Source organism: Notamacropus eugenii, chromosome 6 (genome assembly GCF_028372415.1).
Source record: "Notamacropus eugenii isolate mMacEug1 chromosome 6, mMacEug1.pri_v2, whole genome shotgun sequence".
Lineage (NCBI taxonomy): Eukaryota > Metazoa > Chordata > Mammalia > Diprotodontia > Macropodidae > Notamacropus > Notamacropus eugenii.
In genome coordinates, this window is record NC_092877.1 from 101,422,000 (window position 1) to 101,441,344 (window position 19,345).

Here is a 19,345-nt window from a genome sequence, read left to right on the forward strand (position 1 = left end):
CTAGGTGAGGTCTGATCAGAGCAGAGTCCAGTGGGACGATTCCTGAAGCCTATGCTACAAATAAAATTATTAGCCTGTGGGCTGCCGTACCCAACTGCTGACATATTGAACTTACAATTTACAAAAAACAAAAACAAATCCTTCTCAGTTAAATCTGTCTAACCATGTTTGTGTAAGCTGACTGAATCAAATGTGACTTAAACTGGGACACAGCAGTAACTTGCATGAATTTATATCACTGTTCCTTGTACAGATGCAAAGAGAAGAAACCATGCAGTCAATCAAAATGCAAGAGGTTTTTTGGTTTTGGTTTTGGTTTGTGTACAGGGCCAACCTTACCTATACGTAAGTAAAGCAACTGTCTATATATATACTACATAACTTCAGGAGTGCAGAGAAGGTTACCCTAACTTCACATACCTTCTCTTCCCCTGCCTAAAGTTTTACCATTACAACTCATATTCTTCAATTTAAGACATTATTTTTTTCACATGTAAATATCCCTGGAAAGTGTAATAAGTTCAACTGTTATTCAGTTAGGGTTCACATGATTGAAGGCTTTAGGAAAAGGTTTTCACAGAGAAAAGAAAGATAAATATTTTAGGTGCTATATTGAAAAGATCCATTCATCATGGCCTGCTCATCTACCCAAATTCCTGTATAGCAGTTACTAGGGATTTCTGACCTTCCATTTTCATTGTGTATATAGGTTAGACTTTTTAAAACCCCTTACCTGAAACCTACAGATCTGATTCATTTTTGTAGGAAAATAATTAATTCCTTGCTTTGTTCTCTTTGCCTTCTGATATACTATACAGGGAAGGCTAAGCAGTCTTCTTTTTAATCCAGTTACATGCGCTATACATATACATTACATATAAATATATATAATACACATATACATATATAAGGACACAGAAATATGAGTATTTCTATGTATCTTATTTCCCTTGTAATTCCATATATGTTATTTTATTTATGAAAAAAACATTATTCTAAGAAAGAATACATCGGATTCACCAAATTGCCAAAGATTAGCAGACTACCATAATACAAAAAGGGTTAAGAATCCTAAATAGAATGAAGTTCCTCAGTTTAGCTGGAAACATGGAGAGAACAGATAGACAGTGATCAACTACTTCCATTCAAGTCAGGTCACTTGCTAATTCCTATTCCTGGTCCTTAGCTCCTTCTTCTGATATTTAGAAGAAATATCTTACATCCTTTATTCCATGCTTTTATGGCTCTGAAGATTAGAAGAAGTTCCTCCCCCCACTCCCATTTTACAGGATAAGTCAGATTTGAATCAAAGGGGTTGGGAAACTGCCTACACAATCCAACCACAGAGATCACTATTTTTCTGGTTGTACCCAAGTGAGGGAGGCAGCAAGGTAGTTAAGTGAATACAGCATTGTCAAGAAGACCTGAGTTCAAATGTGACCTCAGACACTCACCTTAGGCAACTCACTTATTTCTGTTTGCTTCAGGCCAGTGGAGAAAGAACTGGCAAAGCATTTCCCTATCTTTACCAAGAAAACCTCATGCACAGTATTGCCATGTTAGGGTCCACAGGTCAGACATGACTGAACAACAACAACCACCCAAGGAAGGGAGCAAGTCATTCTGTCTCCCATTCTCAACAGTTTGATGATAACTTGGTGCCAGTTGATAAGTCATGCTATTACCAAAGATAGCTAAGTAGGCAGACAAATTCTGAACAAAGAAGAATATAAAACAAAGTTGCCAAGTATAGCTGTGTTTTAGCTCAAATGCTGCTTTCTCCATGATTTCTACTCAGATGCCCCCAGAGAAGCAATCCCTATTCATAATACTTTGTCTTCATGCAATGATATTTATCCCTTTTTGCCTCATGTAGTAGTTATTTCTATGCATATCTTATTTCTTCCATGAAATTGCAACCTCCTTGCAGACAGGAATCAAGTCTTATTCATCCTTTTCTTTCCCACAGTACAAAATAGTGTAGCAAATGTGGTGGCACACAGTAAATGTTTATTGAATTGGACTGAATATAATATAGTCTGGGGGGAGGGGAATCAATTACTTAAAGAAAGTGCTGACAATACTTGGTAATAATAGTGCCCCTTTTTAAAATTCCATAGAAAGGATCACTACCTAGTACGCAGTGCTTCACTGTCTTTCACTAAGAAGGATAAATTATTTTCTTTCACCTATTTATGCACTGCTCCTCTCCCATGCACACATACCCAGACAATACATTATCAGTATCTATGAGGTGTCTCTACTGAACTCTATTCAGGTGATTTCTGTATGTTTTCTTAACTCTTTGAGATGATTTTGGATCCTAACTTAAACCTATGTGGTATTACCTTTATTTAATGTCATCCAAGAATTTGATGAGCCTACTTCTCTAATATAGGGTGCCACAGGTATAGGTACTTCAAAATTATGGATAATTCAAATATAATCCTAGTCTTTGGAATGTATTTTTAAAATTACATTTGAGGTTCATAGTATTACATTGCAAGATTCATTTATGATTTCTTGATGTGAATATTCCTTCCTTCCATATAGAATAAAATATTCTTAGCATGTGAAACTCTCAGAAGTAGATCCACCAAAGTACTGTGGATATCTAAGACTTTTAACATTATGTCTGTACCAGTACTCTCACAATATGATGATATGAATATATTTTAGCATGTATTTGCTGGATTATATTGTTATGCCACTTCATGCATGTAAGTTCTCTTTTATAATGTTACTCACAACCACCACACACTTTTCCATTGCCCAATTTTGGAGATAATGTTGTTTTATGATTCACAACCATATAATATTACCAGAAGAATACTAGTATTAAAAAGAGAATTTTGCTTCAGAGAATAGTTTGAGATCATCAAAAACACTGTGAAGTTTTCCAAATGATTTTTTAAAAAATAATCAAAAAACAATAAACACAGTGGGATTTTATATTCTTTGTACTCCTCATTCAATTATGTAGGTATAATCATGTGGTCTGTTGCAAAAAATCATTTGTTCAAAGTCTGCCTATTCCTTTCTCATATAGATTTAAGATTCCTTCAACCACATATTAATAATACTCAGCTCTTATATAGAAAGTAGATGTGTGGGATAGTGGTGACTTGGTTTCCTTTGAATTGCCATTTGAGATAGTAGGATTGTTATTTTTCTTTCTGACTATTCTGTATCTTCCCCTTTTCATGTATCTGGAGATCTGACCCCTCAATGTGTCACTTCTACCATGGACTCCCATTTTTATTTGATTTGGTCCAGATATTCTTTCTATTAATATCTAATTTAGTGCCATTTCCAATTCCTTATAAAGCACATCAGGAGATGCTGTGTCAGAATTCAGATGTGGTGGTTCCATTGTCATAGATGGTTTAAAATTTTTTAATAGAAATGACATATTTGTTCCATGTTTTTATCTTTTTTGTTGTTGTTCTTTGTCAAGTTGCATCTTGAGATGCTGTTAGGATTTGACTTCTTGTTGTTCAGTCATTTAGTTGTGTCTGAATCTTTGTGATCCCAGGGACCACAGGATGTCAAGCTCTTCTCTCCTCCAGTATCTCTCAAAGTCTGTCCAAGTTCATGTTCAAGTTCACAGTTCTAAGACACTATCTATCCATCTCCTCCTCTGCAATCCCCTTTTCTTGTTGCCTTCAATCTTTCCCAACATCAGAGTCTTTTCCAATGAGTCCTGTCTTCTCAGCATGTGGCCAAACTATTTAAGCTTCAGCTTCAGTATATGACCTTCCAATGAATAGCCTGAATTAATTTCTTTAATTATTGATTGATTTGATCTCCTTGCTGTCCAAGGGACTCTCAAAAGTTTTCTCAACAGCATCACAATTCCAAAGCATCAATTCTGAAGCTTTCAGCTTTCCTTATAGTTCAAACTCTCACAGCCATACAGTGCTACTGGAAAAACCATAGTTTTGACTATACAGACCTTTGTTGGCAAGGTGATGTCTCTTCTTTTTAGTATGCTGTCCAGATTTGCCATAACGCTCCTTCCAAGGAGCAAGTGTTTGTTCATTTGCTTTTTAATTTCATGGCTGCAGTTGCCATCTGTAGTGATCTTTGGGCCAAAGAATATAAAATCTGATGTTGCTTCCCTTTCTTTTCCCTCTGCTTGTCAGGAAGTGATGGGAGCAATTGCCATCATCTTGGGTTTTGCTTTCATCTTAAGCTTCAAGTAAGCTTGTACACTCTTCTCTTTCACCCTCATCAAGAGGCTTCTTAATTCTTCACTTTCTGCCATCAGAGTTGTATTGTCTACATACCTGAGATTGTTGATACTTCTCCCAGCAACCTTAATTCTGGTTTTTGATCCATCCCTTTGTCCTTTACCTCTTGTTTTCCTTCTTTCTCCAGCTATTCATAAAGCCTCATCAGACTGCTATTTCCCTTTCTTGCTTTTCTTTTTCTTTGGATCTTTTTGCTGCTTCTTGTACAATATTGCAAACTTCTATCCATTCAGGCACTCTACCTAGCAAATCTAATCCCTTAAATCTATTTGTCACCTCCACTTTATATTCATATTTATAAGGGATATTATTTAGTCCATACCTATATGGTCTGATGGTTCTCTCCTCTGTTCTTCTATTTAATTCTGGATTTTACAATAAGAAACTCATGATCTGAACTACAGTCAGCTCCAGGTCCTGTTTTAACTTACTCTATAGAGTTTCTTCACCCTTGCCTTCAAAGTATATAATCAAAATAATTTCTATATTGACCATATGGTGATGTTCATGTATAGAATTGCCTTTTGGGTAGTGAAAAAGGATGTTTGCTATGAATGAAAAATGAGTTATCTTGATAAAACCCTATTAGTCTCTGTCCTGCTTCATTTGGTACTCCAAGGCTAAACTTTCATGTTACTCTAATTATCTTTTGATTTCCTATGTTAGCATTCTAATCCTCTATGATGAACATGACACCATTTTGAGGGGTGTGATTTCTAGAAGATATTGCAGGTCTTCATAGGACTGATCAACTCTGCTTCTTCAGTATCAGTGTTTGGATCATAGACTTGCTGAATAGTTTGTCATGGATTCAAACAGGTATCATTATGTCATAATTTTGAGATTATACACCAGTACTGCTTTTCTCACCCTTTTATTGACTATAAGGGCTCCTCTCTTTCTTCTATGGGATTCTTGCTCACAACAGTAAATGTAAAGATCACCTAAATTACATTCGCCCATTTCCATTCAGTAAGTTCACTAACATCTTTCCATCTCCTATTTGACCACATCCAGCTTACCTTGGTTTATAGATCTTACATTCCAGGTTTCTATGCAATATTGGACTTTCCCCTCATCAGCAGACACATCTGCCATTGAACTTCCTTTCAGCTTTGGCCTTGATACTTTATTAGTAATAGAATTCTCCTCCCTTCTTTGCGAGCAGTGTATTGGACACTTTCTAACCTAAGAATGTCATCTTGGGATGTCATCTCTTTAGTCATTTTAATACTGTCCATGGGGTTTTCTTGGCAAAGATACTGGAATGGTTTGCCATTTTCTTCTCCTTTTGTCATAACTCTCCACTATGATCTGCCCATCTTGGATAACCCTGCATAGCATAGCTCATACTTTCATTGAGCAATGAAAGCCCCTCTGCCACAATAAGGCTGTGATCTAATAGGTATGGTTTGGCTTAATTATGGCTAATGCCAAACATTTTGCAGTTTAGTTTTTTTTTTCTTTCACTCCTTTTAGTGATTCTATGACTTGGTGCTGCAGGTAATTTTGCAACATTCTCCTGGCTGGAATTTGAAGATAAAATTTTAATATAAGCTAGCATTTGGTCCTTAGTCACCATGACTCTGTTTGGCAGGAAGATCAAGAATATATCATAGATGTGGAGGTAAAATGAACCTTAGAGGACATTAAGTCCAACTTCTTCATTTTACTGATGAGGAAAATTAAGTTTTCCCTGGAATTACATAGCGAATAAGTGTCTGAAGCTGGATTTGAGTCTTGATCTTCTTTATTTCAAGTTTAGTGCTCTATTTCATCTACCCTATTGCTCCATGTAAACTATTTATATGTAATGGCTGGTGGGCTCTTGTAGATGCATTATTGTAACATTTAATTTTAAATTTATCCAAAGAAAGCTGATGATACATGCCAATGTCATTGCCTTTATGTGTTTACATATTTTTCAGCATCAATACATCATTTAAATAGATCAGGCTAAAGTAATTATATGGTATATCTCATTTTTTAACATTTCTTCTAATAAGGTATTAATTTTGATCAGAGTGTTTAATGTGTGGTGACTTGAAGCTCTTTTCCAGTAGGTTAGCAACTAAGTGGTTAATTTTTTTGGCAATAGCAAACCATGAAATGAAGAAAAATATAAAATGGCTACCAGTCCTGTGAAAGTTATCATATAAAAAAATAATGAAGCTATGCGGTGAGAATTCAAGAGGAATTGGAAACCTTCTAATTTCTTCCCTCATCCCTCCTACTTAGTTTACCAATCCACTGCCTATTTATATAATTCTCTAGAAAGAGTTTCTCTTACTCTACTCCTGCTTCCCATATTATTATTAGCGCGATGACAGTTTTCTCCAGAGGGCAGATATAATTTTGGGTTGCAGGTTACAGGAGGGAGATTCTTGCCCTGCTTTTCACTGAAATCCATGATTTGGTCTTAAAACAGTCAATCAATATCTAGAAGGTAGTTTGTTTGATCTGATTCAGGACCAAAATCTATGGAGATCTGAAGTCTACTATTATTTTTCAGTTGATGAGATTCCTGGTCAATGGAAAGAAATAATTATTCCCTATTCCAGGATCATCTATTTGGATTATACCACAAAAAAGAGAAGCATCAGAACACCAAAATTTAGAAAGGGTTGCTGGTTTATACCACAAAAGAACTCACTTCTGAGTACGAAAAAGCAAGAAAACACATTTTCCAGGAATACCAGAAAGAACGTCGCTCTTCATATTTTCCCAATGAATACTGAAAAAAGAAATCTAGCAGTAATATGTAAAGGTCAGATCATTTTATCACTGTCCTTTTAGAACTGGTAAATTGCATTAAGAAATACAGATGGCATCTGGAGGTTAAAATAGCAAGTTATTATTACCAAAAAGCCTTACAGGACATAGTTTGTGTTTTTATCTTATTGAAGAATGAATATTAAAGGGATATGACATCTATTTTCCCCTCAGTTCTAAGTAATGCATTACTATGTATTATTACTAATACTTTTGTATTAGATCAATAACAATAAGAATGGAAAAGAATAAACTAAATTACTAAAGAAGCCAGTCTTAGATAGAATATTGATTAAGGGAAAACAAATAGTTTAAAGGAAAATATTCCCTTTATACTGCAAAGATTCACAGGTAAGTTATCCAAGAGACTGGGAAATTCTAATGATCCCCTCATAGGTTTCTAAGACCATCCCATATGGAGCTCAATAAGAAAATCTGTCTGCTACTATTCTCACCCTAAAGCAGGTGTGAGCCACAGTACTTGGGGCCCCCCCTCAATAGCAGGAGTCAGTGATCATAGACAGAAGATGTAGAGAATGTGGAAACAATCAAGGAAGGAGAGAAAAGATGAACTGAAGCAAAGCATAGAAGACTGAGGAGGTCAACACCTTCAAGCTGAGCCTATGAATCCAGATCAGCAAAGGAAGACAGGCTTTGCAGCTGTCGCTGGCTATTAATCATATTGGAGGAAGTCTCTTTAATTCAGGAACTGACTGCAGGAAGGGAGATTCCTCTGCTATCTAAAGAGCTGACTAGGGTAAGGGAAGGCCTTTCACCCATCTACACCTTGAAAAGTAGAGGCACTTCAGAAGTTTTGTCTTCCTTGCTCATATCTGCCACCTAAGGTTTTAGGGAGGGACTACTCTCACAGCTTAGGGAGCTGACCTGAACAGCTTTACAGATTCCAGATTTAGGGACACCATTTGTATGCTTTAAAACTACCTCAGAGATGAGTGAGGGTAACCTCCTTTCATAGCTCTGCAGTCTCTTTCATCTAAAAGATATTAATACTGCTTCAGTGACTTGAGAGTAGCAGTCAGGAGTGATGTAGCTTTGCCCAGCAAGAAAGCAAAGACTCAGAAGAATAGCTGTGCCCAGCAAGTGCCAAGTGTTATAGACTGTTCCTTAAGATCAAGGACATCAGTGCTTTTGCATTCTAGATTTCTGAACTGTTCTTGGGCACGTGGGTTTCTACTCACAGAGGCAGTCAGGTGGCATACTGGATGAAGTGCTGGGCCTGAAGTTGAATCAAACAAACAAAAACGCTGAATTCAATTCTGGTCTCAGATGCTTACTAGCTGTTCTAATCTGGGTGAGTCATCTAATCTCTGTTTGTCTTAGTTTCTGCATCAGTAAAATGAGGATAATACTATTAGGGGATAATGACAGCACCCATGTTCCAGGTTTGTTGGGAGGGTATACAGTAGGCACTTTATAAAGGCTTGTTTTCTTCCTCAATGCCAAGCTTCTGTAAGTTTGTTCTCATCTTCCCCCATGGAAACTTTGTTCATTAGTGGGGAAATGAGACCCAGTTTTATTTTTTTCCTGTATTTCAAACATTCTCCCCATCTCCCCACTTCCGCCACCCCAGAACAGCATGTATTCCGATTATTTTTTCCTCCAATTTTCACTCCCTTCTATCACCCTCCCCCCCATTCCCTTCCCTTCTATTTCCTGTAAGGCAGGATAGATTTCTATACCCCTTTACCTATATATATCTTATTTGCTAGTTGCATGTAAAAACAATTTTTAGTATTCATTTTTAAAGTTTTCAGTTCTACATTCTCTCCCTTCTCACCCTATCCACCCTTATTAAGAAGGCAAACAATGTTATGCTTTGTTATACATGTTATATGTGTACTCATGCAAAACATGTCCATAACAGTTATGTAGTGAAAGACTATATTATTCCCTATTGAAGTCAAATCCAATGTGCCCTCTGTCTCTGATTCCATGACCTTTAAGGTCCCTTCCAACTCTAAATCTGTGATCCTGTAAACTTTTTTAGTGATACCCAAATAAAATGAAGATCAGTAGACGTGACCATAAAAAAAGAAAATGGTTGGAGACAGTTGTTGAGGTAATGAGAGGAGCAACCTAATGTCCCAATTGAAGGTCCAGGTAAAGGGAAGTGAGAAAAAAAATTCTAGGAGGAAATGAAAAGCAGAGATTTTTGTGGGTTAGAATTTCAGAGTGAAACTACAGCCCTAAAATGAAACTTCTCTAGCTCTTCCAGTATATTTTTGATGTATTTCACATTTTTTTCACTGAAGAAAGCTCTTTTTAAATTGTAAAAACCTATGTAAATGTAAGTTATTGTTTTATATAAATGTTAGTATTGCCTATCAATTTAGGCTATAAGCTCCTTGAGAAAAGGGACCATATCTTATGTTTCTTATGCATCCTAGTACAAGAACTACCATAGTTAATAATTTTTATTATAAGCATCTGCCTTATTAATGATAACACTGGGAGTATTTCAGAACCTTGTTAAGTTAATAAAGAGGATATTAACAAATAGGTGGACTTTTTAAAATAGAAATGTAAGTTCCTTGAAGACAAGAGAGTTGTCTTTGGAGTTTGTTATCTTAACAGCCCTAGCACCCAGCACAGTTCTCTGAACAAAGTAGGCATTTAATATATCTTTTTTGAATTATTAAATTGCATTCTTCATACGCCACTATAATGTCAACAATCTCATCTCTCCTTTACTCAGGAGTTGTTTTTCTTTTAATTATGAGTTTTTCCTAGAATAGTCAAGTTGTGGTAATGAGGCCAAATATGTGGCTTTATTTACTAAGTAAGATTGTCTTTGTTTTCTTCTAGAAGAGACTTTGTAGATTATCTAGTTCAACCCCATCATTTTATAGATACAGAAACAGGTCCAGAGATCACATGGATTAATACATGGCAAGATTAAGAATCAAATTCATATCCTCTGACTCCAAATTCACCTTTCCCTAGCACCATGGCCCAGGGCAGACATCATCCAAATTGGTCAGAAGGATTGATTGGTGAGTGTGGGAGTCAAACCAACAGGTACATCTGGTAGCTTCCTCGATGACCCTCATAAAGCAAGAGAAGCTTCAACTAAGGCAGGTGAAATTCTGAGTTTTCCTGATTGCCTCTAAATGAGCTACTTAAATTGTTTTCATGTAAAAAGAAAACACTTTAAAAGGACATAAGGCTTTGTATGCCATAGTACACTGATGTTTTGGAAGGATTTCAGAATATTTCATGGAAGCAAGATTAACCTCAAAGAAAAAATTATTTCAGATTGCCAGATTTATTTATAGGTTTTTTTAAAATGTGCTCAATATCTATCCAGTGACCTGAGAATGAAGGAACTCAGGAGTGAGCTTTTTAATTGCATGGATAGATATAGACCTTCTAGTTGTAGCCAAGCCAATGCCATCGAAATGAACATGTGTAGTGTCTAAATATTATTCTGCAATTTGAGTGAGCTTTTTTCCCAGAGATATTAACTTAGACAGATTCTAACATAGTGAGAAGGAGTGCTGAAGGAGGAGACGAGGTGAACTAAACTATGAAAACAGAACAGGCCTATTTTACCAACAACTTGACACTATCCTTTACAACAGGTTATTGAAAAACCATTATATAAGGGGACAGCTCAAGACAGAATTGTGTGTTAACCAAAAAGAAAAATAAATTAATATCTAGACAACCCTATGTCTGTGCTCCTTTTACCCTCAACAGTACACCATAAATTCAGAAATCCCATGTCCTCATGCTATCTCACCATTCCTTCAGTTCAGATGTATTCTCAGAGAAAAATTGATTATACCAATTGATTATACACTTGTACCAAAGTGTAAATGACTCTGGGAGAGTAGACTCAAGCTTAAAGCTTTTGCTATAAAATCCCACTCTTCACTCCACCCCTCTGGAAAAACAGGTAATTCTTGACAGTGTATGCATTTATTTTTCCCTTTGTGAAGTCTTGTCAAATTCACTTTTGCATGTGAAACAGCCAATGGAGCAGTCCCTCTTTTGCAGGATTTTGACTACTGAAATGATTCATTGTCATATTGGGTAATGCAGGTTAATACTTATGTGTGGTTCCTCATATGATATCAGGAAGACCTATGTTCAAATCCTGTCTCAGACAATTACTATGAAACCCTCAGCATATCAATTTAACCTCTCTCAGCTTTTACATATCTATAAAATGCATAGCCATTTCTCACTCAAATCAAAGTCAACTACAAGTCATGTCATCATTTCCCTGATGTCATGGTCCCCTTCAAAAGCGAAAGACAAACACAACCTGTGAGTAAACCAAACTCCCCGAATGGAGACCCAGATAGTTGGGTAACTCAGTTCTCCCTCTCCCTTCACCTCTCCCTCTCCACTAAATAGTAATTATTTCTCTTTTACCCAGGAACCCTGAGGGTCTTCCCCTCCCAGTTTGATTTTTTTTTTTATTAAAGGTGCCATCCCTTGAGTAACCACTTAAAGAAGCCTATTCATTGAATGGGTGTATCTCACTCAAAGTGAAAATGTGAAAAGATCTAACCTGAAAGGACCAGGGTCACATTGCATTCTGGGCTATCTGTCGAGTACTGTTCTTGCTACCAGGAAATAAGAAATACAGGTAAAGGGGTATAGAAAGTTATCTGGCCCTACAGGACAAAAGAGAAAATGGGGACAAGGGAAGGGAGGGATGATAGAAGAGAGGGAAGACTGGTGATAGGGGCAATTAGAATGCTTGGTGTTTTGGGGTGGGGGGAGGGGACAAATGGGGAGAAAATTTGGAACCCAAAATTTTGTTAAAATGAAAGTTAAATTAAATTAATTAATTTAAAAAAATTTTTTTTAAAAATGCGGATAAAAATAACAATACCACCTATCTCCCAGAACTGTGAGGATCAACTGAAATAATATTTTGTAAAGTGCTCTACAAACCTTAAAACATTATATAATTACTAGTTATCATTTCAGAATTCTTATTCTTCAAAGTTCAGCAAAAAAGAGACCTCTTCCTGAGATCTTGATGAAGAAGAGCCTTTAAGGGAAAAAAATTACATAAATAACTATGTAAATAATCATAAATAATGATCACAAACAACTTCATATGAGATTTGTAACCTGTGATGTAAGAGTCACTCACGTCATACAGACTATACAACCCATCAGTGCCTACGTTACCAGTGTAACTCTTGTCTATGACCTCCCATAATTTCACCAGAAAACATCCGCCAAATGAATTAGATCTGCCACTCCAAGTCACAGGCTGGTCATCAGTTAACCTCCACTCTCTCCCACATGACCAACAGATCTTTAAAATTAGTCATCTTTGATGTCATTCTTCAAAATCATCTTTCTCATATCCACCAGGTACCTCTACATTTTGTGTCACATTTAGCTTTAATTCTTTAAAGATTAGAGTGTGCCAACTCACTGTTATACAATGTCACCAAAAGAATATTACTATTTGAAAGGGCGCATAAGAAGACAAGATTAATGTGAAGGTTGTGAACCTGTGTGACTGGAAGGATGATAGTACCCTTGATAGAAATAGGAAAGTCCAACAGAGAGGTAACTTGGCAGGGGTGGGGGAGAAAGAATAAGTTGTGAATTAGAAATGTTGAGTTTAAGATACTTATGGGGAATTTGTTTGAAGTATCCAATAGGTAGTTGGAAATGTATAATCAGAATTTAGGAGAGAAAGTAGGTTTGTGTATATAGATTTGGGAGTCTTTTGCATGGAGATGATAATTAGATCCATAGGAGCTGATGAAGTCACCAAAAAGCATGTAGAGGGAGAACAGAAGAACCCAGGACAGACAATGAAAGAGAAGCCAGGGTAGACAAAGCAACAGATCAACAGAATAAGATCATATTGTAAATGGGATTGAGAAAACAAAGCATGGTATAATGTACCAAGGGCTCACTGAACTGAAGTCAAAGGGAAATAGTGATCTAGAGAACTCTAAAGTCATGGGTACATGTGCATTGATGACCCAAGAAGATGCTGACTCATTTTCAATACTTAGAAGATCTAAAAATCAAGGAATGAAATACTACAGATCCCACAACTACATAAAAATAAAACCTCATAGACACACAATGAACCACAGGATTTCCAAGACTTGGTCCCAAACTCAAGACTCTCATTCAAAATTCCATTTACTAGTCAAGGGGGAAAAGGACCTAGCAGGAAGACTCATGCTTCACAGAATATTTCCATTATTTATTCAGCCTTAGCTCTGGTGAGAAAAAAACTTTCCACTATTTTGACACAAATTTTCTCTTAAATTATCAGATATGTTCCTGAGATAAGTATCAGATATATCCCTTAAAAACAAATCAAACCTATTTAAGAAACACTTCCCCGGGTTTTGAAGTTATACCTAAAACAAAGAATTAAATATGACAAAGGCATGGAAGATCAAAAACTACAAAGTAAGAACCTATATGGTACCACTGAAGTATATTTTTGTTGCTTGTGCTGAAATTGGCTCTTCTGTTTAATCAGACTTTTGGAAGACTTTTTTCTTCAAGAAAAGCTCATGTAAAATAGGAACAACTAAGACTGTTTTCATTTCAAAGTTGAAAGAGCAGGACCCTCAATCCCATAGTTATGAAGTTCTTTAAGGAAAACAATATTTTTCCTCTTTTTTTTATATATCACACAATACAGTTTAACTATGCAACGATTTTTTTCTAACTGTTAACTGAAGTACTACATTTCATCATCATTCTCCCATATCCTAATTGTAGCATGGTTAACTTCTAAAAGGTTATGTGAACGAAACATGTGATCTGGTTACTTACCAAAGTGTGCTAAGTCTAGTAATGTCTAGTAAGGAACTCTGGATCATCCATCCAAGGCCTAAAAAGCTGGTTAAGGTTAGAACAACTCATTACCAGAAATTTGGTCACCAGGTAATAAGCATTCTGTCCACAGTAACTAATGAAAGCATCTACAAAGGACATAAAATTATGATTATAAATTTAAAATTGGAAGGCACAATAGAGATCATCTAATTCAATCCTCCCATCTTAGAGATGAGAAAAAGAAGGCTCATAGAAGGAATCTGACTTGCCCAAGGTCATAAAGGTATTAAGTGCAGAGCCAGGAAGTAACCCCAGGTCCTCTTATGGTGAGAGGGGCTGTGATTTGCATCAGTGAAGAGAATATCCATGCTGATATTACAAAATTTCTGAATAATAATAGCTTGCATTTATATCAAACTTTAAAGTTTGCAAAGTGCTTTACATGTCATCTCATTTGATCCTTACAACAAAGCTAAGAGGTAATTATGATTATTTTCCTCATTCTACTGATGGAGAAACTGAGAATGACTTAGGTTAAATGGCTTACCTTGGGTCATAGGGAGTAAGTCATAGGAAGGATTTAAACTCATATTTTCCTGACACCAAAAGAATATTCCAATAAGAAAATTATAACCTAGGGAAAGAGATGGTCCACAGCTCCAAATGCTATAAAGAAATACAAAAAAAAAAAGAGGACCAAGAAAAGGTCATTGTAGTCCAGAAATATATACTTGGTAATTTTGGGGAGAGTAGTTTCATTTAAATGTTGGGGTTAGAAGATTGAAAGGGGCCTAAAGATGACAGAAGGTAAAGAAGTAGTGGAATTGTTTTGTGAGAGCAAAGGGAGAAGCATTTATAAACGTTAAAGCAGTATAGAAATATGAGCTTTTCTCCTTATTAATGCCAAATGTACACTCCAGACTTATCAGGAATTGGTTGCTTGAAGGCTGTAGGCCCCACACCAGCCTTTACCTGTGCCGTCCAGCACCACCACTGGGTCTACTCAGATGGACTCTGAGTTATCAGTTACAACCCAAGAAAGAGATCTAGGAGTCATTTAGACTATTCTCTGAGGATTGTAGTTTAATGTACTATTGCAAATGATAAGGCCAACAAAATAGTGTGCATGCCCACAAAGGGTGTTGGAAAGGAAAACAGAAATGAAATTTTGACAGCCTGGTGAAGTATTTGGCTGCTAGGGAACAGCAGCTAAAATTATCCAGGAAGAAAATGGATGTATAGAACTATAATGGACCAAAGAGAGCATAACTTTTCAATCTGGAAATAAAAATATAGAGAGGGAGAAATGAGCATACCTGATAAAATCAAGAAAGCTACGGAAAGTATAACAGACTCAGGCAGCAAATCCACAAAGATTAGAACTATGGCTCATCTTTTGGGATTTTCAGGCTGTTTGAAGACAGAAGGAAGTAATGACTCAATGAATCTTAAGCTTATGAAACCTCAGCCCAAGAAATAATACAGGAGTAGGCACTAAACCATGATTTCTTTAACATGAGGAGCTTCTGAATGAGGAAACTATCTACTCATGCAAGTCAGCACCTTCTTTGTAATTTCGAGTTTTAGAGAGTTGTGTAGAGCACCAGGAGGCTCACTGGGGAAGGCCTTCCCAATGTAGAGGCCAACTCTCCATCAACTACCCTATGTTGCTTCTGTGATGACATAGGATGGAAATATGAATAGGTTCAAAGCGACCAAGTTAAACTCATACAAAATAAACATATGCTAGGCTATTGTCATTATTGGTCTATCATTCTCAGAGAAGACCATAACGTTAGGAAGAAGATGCCATGATTTAGGTGCAAAATCACCAGCCTCACTCTCTCCTCCAGAGCCATCTGGACGACTAGAGATGGCCCTGGATGCCGGGGGAGGCATTTTCAATTGGCTTTCTAAGTTGAGGTCTTTCCTCTGGTTACCTGAGGCAATGCCAATTCAGTCATTAAGGCTAAGTAAAAAATGAGGCAAAGAGCAGCCTCTTTTATCTAGACAAAGGAAAAGGGGAACAAATCAATCGGGGAGGGGAGAAGCCTCAGCTTGCCTAGGCCAGACAGAAATAACTGCTATTTACCGTCCCTCAGAGCCAAGCAATGACCAAGGGAGGCCTGGGATGAGACCCAATGTTGGCCAGTCCGTGAGAGCAGGGTGGCTTGGGTTGAAAAGACACTGAAGATGGGAAGGGGCCTATCCCTAGTCTCTGGAGCTGCTGTTCTTTATGACTACTCATTATACATTCTTTGGCACAACTACCAGAGAAGATGGCCCCAGGAGGCCGGAGGCCTGCCAGCACAGCGTTTCAAGTGCTGTCTGTAAGTACTGATAGTAAAGGGAGTTCCAAGGCCCAGTCTGCGCCCAGGAGGGCCTCATAAGGCGCCTTCATCAGCTTCCGTGGCCTATTCAAGGGTGCCCGACATTGCAAAGGAAGTAGTGCCCTTAAGGGACTTGCCCACGGATGATAATAAACCTTTCAGGAAATGAAAATTAGCTCTTTATCAGGGAAAGTTTGGGAGCCCTTGATCTAGTCTTTTGGGTCTTTCTTCTTTCTTTCTGTTAAAACTTTGCTCAGGGCAAGGCAAAGAATTAGATTTCTCATTCTCTTCAGTGGCGGGCTCAGCCTAGTGACGTCATTTCCGTGGGCTTCCTTTTTTTTTCTCACTTGTAAAATGAAGGTGAATCCCGGAAGCCAAAGGCCGGAAGTGGGGGGGCGGGGGGGCGGGGGGAGAGTGGGCGGCTTGGGGGAGGGGCAGGCACAACAACAGGGCCTTGACTCCTACTTCTGCAACTCTGGCGGGGCCTGTACTCGCAGAGGGAGCCAGGGAGAGGAAGACAACGCCTCAGCCCCCGCCATGGCCGAGACCAAGGCCGGGCGCAGCGAGCCAAGCAGGGACTCCTCGGTTACCGTGACGGCCGAACCCGTGAAGCGCGGCGGGGAGAGCCGCAGCCTGACCATCAAACTCCGGAAGCGGAAGCCGGACAAGAAGGTGGAGTGGACTACGGACACGGTGGACAATGAGCACCAGGGCCGCATGTCCTCCAAGTGCTGCTGCATCTACAAGAAGCCTCGGGCCTTCGGCGAGAGCTCCACGGAGAGCGAAGACGAGCAGGACGAGGGCTGCGGCCACACCCACTGCATTCGGGGCCACCCGAAGGCCCAGAGCCGCCCCGGCCCCGGCGGAGGGGGACCCCCCGCTGCTCTGACCCTCGGGGCCGGCCCCTCCCAGCCCCCACCCGACCCCGCGAAGCCCTGAGCTTGCGAGGCCGCGCCTCAATGTATCTGTGTCGCTACTTGGGGATTAAACCCACGCTTTGACCCTCCCCTTCCTGCCCCCCCAGTTTGCTGGAGGGAACGGGGAGGGGAGGACACGCAAAAATCCTGGAGTCCTGCCTTTGCTGCCATTTCAAACCCAGGCCTCCAGGCTCCTTGTGCCCTGGAGGGACCCAGGCTGCCAGCTCATCCCTCCTCCCCCATCCCCATCCCTGCTCTGGAGGACCGCATCCAGCTTCTGTGCTTACTGCCCAATCCCATTGCCCGGGATCCGAATCCCCCCCGATCATCCCCACCTCTGGTACCCCCCAGCGGGCTTCGTTAGAGGGGTTCATTCCTGTCATGGCCAGTTGCCCATCTGCCAGACTGTGCCCCGATCCTGGCTTGGAGCACCTACCCCAGCATAGGATCCTAACTCATTCATCTCCTGGAAAAGGGTCCGAGTCACGCCTTACCTCTCATCAGGAGACTGGAAAATGTCCACTCCTTCCCAAGACGCAGACATCGGGCATTTCCCCCTCCCTCTGCTAATCCTCAGAGTGTCATCAGAAAGGGTGAAGGGCGACCTCTCCCAATTTCCATGTCCTTTCTAGGCCTTTTGGCAAAGGAAGCTGGGTTTGATTCCCTCAGCTTTCTGACTTTCCCATTGCAGAGGTTGGATCCCATATGTTACTGAGGGGAACCTAGGAAGGGATTGAGAGGGAGCCAAGAGTTTGGTAATCCTTCCATCTGCCTTACTCTCAGATAAGTCCAGTAGAGCACCGCCTATGAACAGGCCTCTCCACTCAGTTCTTCCACTATGTTCTTGGACTCATCAGCTAAGGTCAACCAACTCCACCTCCACACTGAGATTTCATTTATTGCCACAGGCTCTCAAAATAAATAACCCCACATTTTAAAAAAATTAAGGTGTTCGACCAGATAAGAGTCCCTTCCACCTCTGACTTCCAGTGATTCTTTGAATATGGCAAATGGCATATTAAATACATTCCTTCATTTAATAAGCATTTATTAAGTTCTTTCTGTTTCTGGGGAACTGTTTTAGGTGTTGAGGATCCAAAGACCAAAAAAAAAAAAAAAATGCATGTTCAAGATTAAATTCTACTAGAGAAAGAAAAGGAAGGCATGAGTTTGGTAATACCATGTAATGGTCAATACCTCTAAACAAGGTGCAGTATCACCGTGTCATACTGCACCTGATGATTATCTCTGTCTGACTCACCTTTAGGCTTATGAGTATGGCTAGAATGAGCCAAGTGAGCCAAACTGTTCAAGGGAAGGAGTTTCCTTTGTCTGGGAATAACCAGAAGAGGTTTGGACTGGTCTTAAGTTACCCTTCCACTGGAGACCAAATAATTTTGTATAGAACATGTCTGTTCCCTCTCTGTGCAGCAGGACAATATAAATATCTGAATCTAACTTGGAAGTAAAAAAATGGTTTTCATTTTCCTTTATGAAGGCTATAAAATTATCACTTAAGATTGACCTAGAACCATAACTAGGGTGGGACAAGTGTGACTTTACTTCTAGGGTGCCAGAATTTAGAAGACATGACAGTTACACTCCTTCCAAAGCAAAGATACAAATGAGCTTAGCACTTAGTTGGCAAAAATCTTAAAAATAGGAAGCTGCCAAATGGTGTATGATTTTACCACCTCCTTTCAAATGCCACTGCCAAAGCCCAAGTGATTTTCTTTTGGATATATGTCCACCCCTACCCCAATTGTATTTTGTCTTTTAAAAATTTATTTGAGATTTATCTGCTGCTGATTCTGGGTAGGGAGGGTTGGCATTTTTCTCAGGTCCTAAAAATTCTGGCTACAGCTTTGTTTGAACTCAATTCATAATTACAGATAACTTTCTGTGGAGGCTAAAAGTGTTTTGGAGAAAATCTGTCGCAGAAAGGGCATATGTGTGTTTCTCCAGTGGTTCATAAGGAAAAGCAAAGGTCCCTTGGGGTAGGAAGTCCATTCTTGTACTTACAAGCACCTCAGTTGCATCTGTGGTCATACAGGACTACTTTCTAAAAGCCCTGCAGCATGTCTGCTATGCTAGCAGAAGTCTGTAAAATGGGAGTCACAACCACTTTCAAGCCCACTCAGATACATATTTCTATGATAAGTTATATATCAGTATACTCTCTATACTCAACTGGTTAAAGCAAGTACATGGAATGCCCCATTCTTTCAGCAGAGTATTGCAAAAATGAAACAAACCCATCCAGAGTGTA

The 19,345-nt window shown here is 38.9% G+C and overlaps 1 protein-coding gene and 1 pseudogene across 1 annotated transcript in view; both read left to right on the forward strand.

The window, feature by feature from the left end:
- Window positions 1-19,345, forward strand: part of GABRB1 (gamma-aminobutyric acid type A receptor subunit beta1) — a 440,089-nt gene that overhangs the window by 19,612 nt on the left and 401,132 nt on the right. The window lies entirely within an intron of this gene.
- Window positions 16,574-18,111, forward strand: LOC140511565 (E3 ubiquitin-protein ligase PPP1R11 pseudogene; annotated as a pseudogene).